The sequence below is a fragment of the Onychostruthus taczanowskii genome, unplaced genomic scaffold (genome assembly GCF_017590055.1).
Source record: "Onychostruthus taczanowskii isolate IOZ18803 unplaced genomic scaffold, ASM1759005v1 scaffold17, whole genome shotgun sequence".
Lineage (NCBI taxonomy): Eukaryota > Metazoa > Chordata > Aves > Passeriformes > Passeridae > Onychostruthus > Onychostruthus taczanowskii.
Genome location: NW_024498906.1, coordinates 8,819,899 through 8,830,070, shown reverse-complemented (window position 1 = coordinate 8,830,070; position 10,172 = coordinate 8,819,899).

Here is a 10,172-nt window from a genome sequence, read left to right as displayed (position 1 = left end):
GGCTGGAGAGAGGGGTGAGAGGACAGCGAGGAGTTGTGAAAGAGCAGCACGCCGGAGCCTGTGAGTAACTGAGGCCTTTTGGCAGCGTTTCAGAAAATGGGGTGGTCCAGTTAGGGAGTTCAGGAAATTGTCTGAGTTAGATTAAACATTTTCTAAAACCTTCTGGGTTGCTTGAGAACTGACTTGAAAGTTGGCAAAGCTAAATAAAACAAAAGCTAACACATTCCCCTCAGATTATACTGTTACAGTTCTAGTATAAAATCAGACTATTTTTCATTAGTTTCAACATCTCCTTCCATTTGAAGGCAGGAGTATCTGCGCAGTAAAATGCTGGGATGCTTGCACAGCCATGCAGGGGGCCACATGTGACACATAACAGCTTTACAACACGTTCCAAAATTCCACAAAACTTTCAGGCAGAAAACTGTGATTCTCTCTAGATGAAGCCTGGGTGTAAAAGAGTCTCTGTGGGTCTGAGGCTCACTAGACTCTTCCTTCAGCACCAAACCTCTGGAGTGCCCAGGAGCAGAGAGCTTGCTCTGGACATGCTGCTTGTTCTCCAGGAGCTGCACTTTGTCCCTCAGGTGACGAGACTGCCACAGTTTGGGCTAGAGAAGCATCACCTCTTGCATCAGCCCTGCACAACAGCAACAATGGAGGCAACAAAGGGGTTTCTCTCTGGAGACGATGGGAAATGCATGATGCCTGAGCAAAACAAGAGCTCCTCTGCCCTCTGAGAAGGCTGACTTCAAGCTGGGTGTCTCCCCTTCCCTTCGGAGAGCAAGTGGAGTTGGAGCTGCCTGAAGGAAAGGATTCCCACTGCTCGTGAAAGCTGTGGCAGCCAGGAGAGGCAGAGCACACCCAGAGCCTGCACCTATCCATCTCCCTGCTGGAGACAGAGCCCCTGATCCAAAACCTCCACCAGCTTGGGAATCTACTCACTCCTTGTCTCTTGGGAAAAGTTTCTGCTTGTGGAATCGGAAGCGGTATCAGGCACGGAGCAGATGTTGGTGGCTTCCTTGCTCCATGGAAATAAGGAAGTAGGAAGCCCATTTAGACAAACAGTTCCACATAAATCTTAGCCTGATGTTTCTTGCCTGTATGATCTCTGCAAAGGGTAAATTGAACTCTGCTTCATTGATGAAGCCCAGTGCTATTAGTTATACCTGTCTTCACTGCAGAGCTGCTTTGGGTGAGAAAAGAAAAGCAGTATGGCCCCAGGAGAGAGAAAGAAATCAGAACATAAATGCAGGTATCAAAGCAGAAAAATGCAGAGAGTGGTATTAGCCCAGGGTATGTTGGAGAAGAAAACAAACTCTTATCACAGCAAGAGCAGAGGAAGCCATCCCACTGAAGGGAGGAGACAAGGAGGACAGTCGGCATCCTGCGGAGAGCAAATCTAAGGTCTGGGGGAGGGAGAGCACAGCCCCAAAGGCATGGCACAGGGAGGGGATGCTGCTCTTAAAGACACAGCTTCCCTGCACGCCTCTGCTGAGGACAGAGGCAGCCAAAGGAGCAGCTCCCAGGCAGTGGGGAGGCTCAGGGCAGGGCTGCGAGCTGTGCCCAAACTGTGGGGCTTACAGGCTCCTTGCCATCCACAAAGTCCCAGGAGGACGTGAGAGACTAGAATCCACCCACCAGATTCCACCCACCTGGAACCTGGTCAGATGAAAATTAATTATTAAAAGAGGTGAAGATTTATTGCCTTTAAAAATTTATTAACAGGACAAGGAGAACAACTTTCTGCAGGAGCAATGTTGGGAGGCAGCAGCAAGAAATGGAGTTTTGCCTTTGAAGGTGGCCATCTCCATCTCCAGGGGAGCTGGTGGCTGGGCTCTGACCAGGGGGTCAGAAAGGGGTCAGAAGCACCCCAGGTCCCACCCAGTGCCCAGCCCTTTTAGGCAGATGTTGAACATCCCAAGGACAATGCAGGGGGACCAACAGACCTTCCCTTTCAGTGTACAAACCTCATGAGTGATGGCACCTTGGCTGAACTCTGCAAGAGCCACACAAGCCTGTTTGCTCTGCTTTTGGGAGGAGCAGTCACCAATCTGCCCTCAGGCGCTGCATTTCCAAGATATCAATTTTTTTGTAGCTAGGAATTGAGAGGTGATTCCTGCTCTGACCTCTAGCAGAGGAGGAGTGACGCTGTGGGGATGAGAAAAGCAGGAATGATCCAGGGGAGGATTCCCAGCAGTGAGTCAGAGGGGAAAGAGACTGAGGTGGAACTCGTAAAAATAGTTCGGGGAACAGGGACAAGTCCTGAAAGAAAAGAGTCTTTGTGCAGAGAGGATAAAATAAAATCAGAAGGGGTTGGAGCAGCACCACAGAGATGGAGATGAAACTGAAGACCAGGAAGAAAAGGCAGGAAGGGAACACAAGAGAGGTTCCTGTCAATCCTTGTGGTCAAATTTTAAAACCATTGTAACATTTTGTAACATTGTAACACAAAATTTAAGATTTTTAACACCAATGCTTTTTGGAGGCCTTGCTATTTCTAGTCATCTGCCAGTGTTTTCTGCACTGAAGACACATTCCCTGGCGACTTCAGCTTCCAGTTGTGTTCTTTATGTCCAAAGAGTGGTACCTGGGGCACAACAGCTAAAGGAAGACCCTGTTTGTCCACTTCTGATTTTAGTCACACCCTGGTAAGTATTTTCTGGTGAGTCCACCTCATGTTGCAGTTGGTAGGGAGTAAAAATTCCTCCTGGCATTCCTACTACTGAAATACAGCAACTGCTCTGCCAGTTTGGATTCCATCCCTCAGTGCCCAAACCTATGAAAATGAATGTAGCCGTTTGTCCTGTCACTTCCCTTCTTCTCCAGGGGTTCTGTCACACAAGCAAATCACAATTACAATGCTCTTGGACTTCCCACAGGTCCATCCCTGCTCTTCCCCTCCTGTCCTTCTCTAGCCATCCACTTCTGTGGGCTTTGGTCTGCCTACCTCATGGATTTCCTTTTGAACTTTTATTTTTCCTGCCTGTGGTTGAGCATCCTTTCATGCACATAACATTTAATTTGTGTATGTAGCAGTGACGTTGGCCACACCAGTGTTCTCTATGCAACAGAAGCAATTTGCTCATGCTGATTTACTTTTTAGAGCTCCTTACATTTGCTGACTGAGATGTGATTCCTTGCTCTTTTCTATTGAAACACACAGAGAACACTACAGCTCAGAGCTGTGGCCCAGTCCCGAGGAAAACATCTTGGAGCTCTGACAGAAGGGAAGGGAAGGGAAGTCCCCCTCTGATCCCTGGGCTGTGGTTTACAAACCAGATGGTAACTTTTATGTATGTATGGCCTTTTCTAACCACACTAAGACACTTATTTGCAGAAGACCTGGCCTGATGATAGAGGCTCCTTATTTGTGAACAAACAAACCTGGCAAGATAAAAACAAAGTTCTGCTTTAAAGTGTGTTTCACTGGAAACAATACCAAACAATACCAAACCCAACTCCAGCCATTATATTCCAAAGAGAAGCAAACTCTCCCCGCAAGCCCCATATCTTGGAAATCCCATTATCTCAGCAACAAAGACTATCAGGGCCCCAGCTCTGTGTCAGAGCTGTCCCCTTAGAGCTAGGTCACATTTTCTGCATCAGGGTGTTTTGTGGGTGGGGGAATACTGCTGCTCTGTGCTGGCAAAAACTTCTGTGTGGAATACAGATGGAACAGCAGAGCTGGCTGGATAAAACTACAGAAAGAGCCCTGCCAAAGAGAACAGCAGCCCCCAAGCTGCCTGTGGCTGGTTAGCTTGATGTGAGTGTGCCTGCAGGAGGCAGATCACAGTGACACTGACACTGGCATGTGGGGCAGACACACCTGGTGCACAGCCACCTCCCTTACCAGAGCTCTCAGGTGTTGTATTGTTCCTTGCCATGGTGTGTACAAATGCTTATTTGTAAGGTAAGATAAAATAACAAACTCTGTGGTGACTCCTGCACACATGATGTGAGAAGAGAAAATGGGATTTTGCTGCATTAAAGGAAAATAGGGCAAGATGCTAACTCATCAATATTTTTATTATGCTAGTTAACCTACCTCAAACAGGTACACAACAAGGCCAAGCAATTGTGGAGTGTATTTGAGCTGGGAAAGAAAAAGGGAAAAAAAAAAAAAAAAGAAAAAGTTCTCTAAAGGAAAGTTCAGATACATTTCAAAGTGCTACAGCTCTAAAAACACCAAAGGAGTTTTATCAAACTTCCCAGCAAAACTTTTCTCTGAGAGGAAATAGGGCAAGTGAGATTTCAAAGGGAGACATCTGAGATGATGACTGAAAAAACCTCCAGCCCTGAGCCTCCTGAATGTGCATTTGTCCTGAGCTGTATGAAGCATGGCTACTGTCAGGCTGTAATTAAGATGAGAATATGCACTAAGCTCATTGACTAAAGTTCTGGAATAATCTTGGCTGTAGTTGAGACCTTAGATTCACCCAAAGCAGCTAAGTTATCACAAAGCACTGATTCACCAACCCTTAAAAAGAGTGCAGCCTTAAAAAAAAATATTATTATTTAATTTATCTTCTAATTAACAGCAGGTAGTGAATAGGAAAGTGTTTATCCTCCCCCCACCTCAGCTCATACCCTGCTGTGTTATGACAGATGGAATGTTAATTAACGTGACCTGGCATAGAATATTTAATTCAAGACAGAATATCATGGAAACATCTGACTGCCTCAGGGCTGGTCACCTCCCAGGTATGCTCTGGAAAGCCCTCGGGTGCACTGTCCCACGGGCACCCACACCTTTCAGCTGAGCTGATCCAAAAGAGGGTGAAAGGCTGTGCTGACACCGGGTGTCTGAGGGCTCTGGGGGGCTGAAGCCACACGCTGAGAGGAAGAGGCTCCTCAGGAAGGTTTGTGAAACTGCCTCAAGACAGCCCATCCCTGGGTGACCTTTCCATTCAGCAGCCAGGCACCTCTGCAGTGGGAGCGCTGTGTCCCTGCCCCATCACCTGTGTGCCTGCCTCCTCTCCCTCCGTGCCAGCACAGCTCTCCTCCTCCTGCACCTGGAGTTTCACTAACCCTGCTCACTCCCCGGTGTGCCCACCCAGTACACTCAGTGTGCCCACCCAGCACACCCAGAGTGCCCACCCAGTGTACTCAGTATGCCCAGCACACCTAGAGTGCCCAGTACACCCAGTGTGCCCACCCAGTACTCCCAAAGTGCCCACCCAGTACCCCCAGCATGCCCAGTACCCCACTGTGCCCAGCCACAGCCAGCCTGCCCAGCACACCCAGTGTGCCCAGCACCCCCAGCATGCCCAGTACCCCCAGCATGCCCAGTACCCCCATTGTGCCCAGCCACAGCCAGCCTGGAGCCGGAGGTCAGGCCTCCAGCTGGCCCCAGCAGCTGCCAGGGCCCGTGACCCGCGCAGTGCCCTGCCCATGCAGAGCTCCCTCCCAGACAGGCTGTCCCCCAGCACATGCCTGAGCTCTGCTCCCACAGAAACTGCAGGGAGTATTTAAAGAGAAACCACATGGAGCATGACTCTACAAATCCTCAGACTAAAGCTAATGTGTCCACGTGGTTGCAGAGTAAAGCAACAAACAAACAAACAAACAGTCAGTGGAGGCTTTTTAAAGGTCTGTGTTGCTATAGAAGGACTTGAGAGGGGATGTGACAGAAAACCTGACGTGAAGAAAAGCACCTGACTCCACTATTCTCAGTCAGGCAGCTCCAGCCCAGTGAAGGCAAGGAGCAGGCAAGGGCTGAATTACAGGTAATCCTGTTATTTTTGTAGTACTTGATGTGAGATTATAAACATGAGTAAAAGAAGAAACTTGTTGCCTAGGCCTGATTTGGGCAGCAGCACAGCAGCTGCTTGGAGTCTGAGAGGTGCTGAGCCACTGTGTCCTCAACATGCTGAGCTCAGTGGGAGCTCACAACACCCAGGAAGTTGCACAGTTTTTACACCAGTGTCAAAATATGAGCACCTCAAAGTGAGATGCTGAGTCTGAGCAACTCAGCTATGATTTTTAAATTGAGGGTACTCCTTTAAAACACTGCTGTTCCTTTGCAAATACAGGAAGATCCTGACATGGCAAAGAATCCTTGCCAAGCTGCCCCCAGCCCTGTAAGTGAAAGATTGAACTTTCTGTTGTCTTTGAAAACACTAATTTAACAGATGAGTTACCAGATGCTATCTCTTAAGAGATTTGGGACAGTGATTTCTAATAACTTTAACAAATATAAGCAGAATCATGCACGCACGCACACACACACACAAACACATCCTGAAATGTAGAAATCAAAAAGCTTCTCTAGCTGCAAAAAACTACATGCGGTTATTGCTAGGAGCAGCCTTCCTGACCACGGATATCTAAAAGACAGAGTGGTCTTTGGGTACTATTTAGTTCCAAAGGGGCTATAAAAGGCAGATGGTCTCATTAGAAACAATTTATGCATATATATTTCTAGGAGTTGTACACTGCCAGAATAGGTTTAGCTCTTTCACCATACCGAGGAAAATATCACCACTTGCAAATGTTTCCAGTTTGCAAAATAATGACCTATCCAAAGTAGCTAAGCAACTAATTACTCAAATACTAGAAGGTTATATGCCAATATTATCACATTGTTGGTCTCCTGGGCAAACAACTTCACATTCCTCAAACTGCCATACAGTGTCATTAGATTGTGCAGGAAAGTCCTTTCTGAACAGTACAGCAAGAGCAGCCCCAATGCCCCTGTGCTTATGCCATCATTTCAACTATTATTTCCAATCTCCAAGTCAAATCACTTATTAATTAGAGAGGCAACTCTAGCAAACCCAATTACCCGCAGGCAGTTCCTTCCCAGATGTGAAGCCCTTCTTGGAGATGGACCATGATGACAGTTGCTGGGGAATGTTTGTGATTTTTCTCTCCAACATCTCAACTTTTACACTTCACTCTGGCAATACTTCTCGTGGCCCCTGCCTGTGACGTGTCTGCTGGATGCATTCCTCCCCCAAGCTCCAAATCCTGGAGAAGTCAGCCCATACAGCCTCAGGATGTGTAGACACAGCCATGTGCAGGCATGTGTGCTTTCAGGGCTGTACTCAATGTCTTTGAATGTTTCTTGGGGGTAGAGCAGGCAGAGCACAAAGAAAGCAGTGATGAATGGTGCAGAGAAGTGGGGTTGGCTCAGGAAATTGCAAAAGACAGCAGTTTGAAGACTTGGTTTCTGGATTCACTTAAAACAAATAAATACTTTTGATGATGGATTTTTCACCAAAAACGCAGAGAAGATTTGCTTTGGAAGGGGAGGGGAGACAGTGCATGTAAACAAGTGTTGGAAGACTGGATGTGGTGTCAACCTGTGGTGTGTCTCATGCTGCAAGTAGAGTGGCAAATATTGGGTCTGTCCTTCGGAATAGCTGAGGAAATAATAAATACTTGGGACTGTGTGAAGGATGTTGCATATGGGATATGAGGAAGGAGGATGGGGATTAGGAGGATGTACCTGTTTTGTTAGATCACCTTCTCCTAATATTGTATCTTCAGGATGGCTGAGTTCCAGTTCAGACACTCCCTCAGAAGACAGTCACTGGCACTAATTATGCCCATACAAAACAGAAGTGTGCTTGAGACATGAAACTATAGAAAAATCTGTGTCAGCACTAGCAGTTGCAAATTATGGTCTAGTTTCCTGAAAATAGCCTTGCCTTTGCCAGGCACTTGTGTGGAACCCATCCCTGCAAACAGCCTCAGTTTGTAGTGTATGTCTGCACCACCCCAAAACGGTAACAAAATATTTTGCCATTGTTTTCTCTTCCACGCTCATTCCCAGCCACCTTCTGCTTACCCTGCTGCTGTGGGCCAGCAGATGCCCTTGTAAAGAAGCTGGGATTACCTGGCTGAGGCCGTGTGCCTTCTTTCTTCTCACCTTGCCCTGAGAGACAGGGTGATGCTATTTTGCAGTCTGTGAACTCGAGCACAGAGGCTAGTGGCCATGTTCGAGGATATTCACGCATCAGTGTCACATGGAAAACCTGCAGCAAGCAGATACTCAAATCCATATCTCCTAAATCCAAGGTTAGTAGATTAATCATTTCCTTTCAACCATCTGTCCAACAGCAAAGTGTTGCTGAATTTGTATTGGATTTCTCCAGGAGGAATTAACCACTGACATACTTTTACCTTACAGGTGATGCAAAGCCACAAAAAAAAAAGGGTGAAAAAAAGAGAAGGGAATAGTTACATCATAAATATGTATAGCTTAAACCCTTGGCTTAACCTGAGCTCTGTAAGACTGATCCTCAGTTTGCTCCAAGTTATATTTGCCAATAGAAAATAAAACCGATGGGCACCATTGAAAATAAGTAACTAACTTAGAAAAAAGTTACTTTTGCCAAACAATACAGGAAAATAAAAGGATGCAAGCTGGATGTGGATCTCCTATGTGTTAGTGAATCAGCCTAGAGACTGCTGTGAGCCGTTCCCAGTGGTACAGGTGCAGCACCCAGTGTGTCTGTATGGAGTGGTTGCTGCTCCCACCCATGTGAGGCAATCCCCATAGCAACCTGCTGCCACGGCGATACAGAGCCTCCAAAGGTCAGCCGGGAAAACAACAACAGTGGTTCACAAAATCTCTAAAACAAATACTATTTCATTTCAGTGACGTGGAAATTAAACACACTCTAAATTCTGCCAGACCGAGCACGTTCAGGCCTCCTTTCAAAGCGTGGCAGGGAAAGCTCCCCAGCCTTTCTGTGCTATGGAGAAATCCACCTGACAGACACAGCCCACAAGTGAAATTTCTGATAAAAAAAGAACTAGGCAGATCATAACAGAGTCCTTCTTGCTGCAGCTCTATCTTTTACTTAATGAAATAAAAGAATCATGCAGAAGACCTTCACCTGCAGTTCTGCAAAGCAGATACTGCTTATTCACAGGAAAGCCAGTAAAAATGCAACTTGCAAGCACACCAATCCGTCCTCACACTGGGCACATGAAGGAAAACACGAAATTCTTCTTTAAAATCAGGAAACCATGAAGTAGCATTTATGCCAACAACTATAAACCAGTGCCATTTCCAGAAAGTTCATACCTTTTTCAGCAATTGTGCCAAGGGGGCTTTTTAGCTATTAGTGGACCATCAGTCACTGCAGCTCAGATATCTGAATGACTGGGAGGGGCAGGTGTGGGCACACACAGGTGGGGAACACAAACTTTCAACCTTTCACTCACAGAAGAAACCTCTCCTGGCATCTTTGACCTATGATCAACCACTCATATTCTCACAGAACTGCTCTCCTCTTCAAAAGTGTCCTCTGGTGCTGTGGCTGGTTGGGGTGCGGGGGGAAGCCAGGAATGAAGAGCTGTGGGAAGACCAGCACAGCATCTCTTGGTGTTTCCTACCCAGGCAGCAAACCAGATGTAAGTACCTAAGAGGAGAGTTTCTGAAAGCCAGTGTGTGTAGCTCTGGGAAAGTGAATGCTCATGGCTCCTGATGCCCTGGAGATGGGGAGATTCACACACCCATTTTACACTGGAGGGTTATCTCCAGAAAGGTGTCCTTTCCTTATTCTTTCTGCTCCTGTCAGATCTGTCTCTGTTAAATCAACATTACTGACTCCAGACATGAGATAAACCCAGAGGCAGGGGCAGCAAAATCAGGTTAGGACAATACAAAATTAGGACTCATCAAAAAAAAAAAAAAAAAAAAAAAAAAAAAAAAAAAAAAAAAAAAAAGAAAAAAAAAGGAAACCCTCATTCCTTTGAACTTGAGCAAAAACTATTCCAGGGAAAGATTCTTTACCTTTTCTTCAGCCTTTGTATTCTACCTGGGTGTGCAGGGGCTGTGAAAGCTCCAATCCCAGAATCTGAGCACTGCCCTGGTTAGAACATCATAGCAGGATGCTGTAGCCCAAGCTGCTCTTCTTTCCTTCTCCTCCACCCCCAGGCCCATGAGTACTCTGGGACTGAGGAATTTCTGCATGGTGCCTGGAGATGAAAACCCCATTTATATTGGAGGAACTGACTTTTATCAGAGGGCTGCACAGTTCCTCACTGTGGCCTGGTATCACAAGACACATATCCCTCTTTGTCCCCCCCTTCACTTCAACTCTGTGCCCTTTACTGCCATTCCCAAAGTCAGAGAAGAGAATTTTGGCCCAAGCCTTTACAGAAGATAAAGTCTAAATGTCAGGTGTCTCCCTAGGCAAGCAGCAAACATTCCTTTC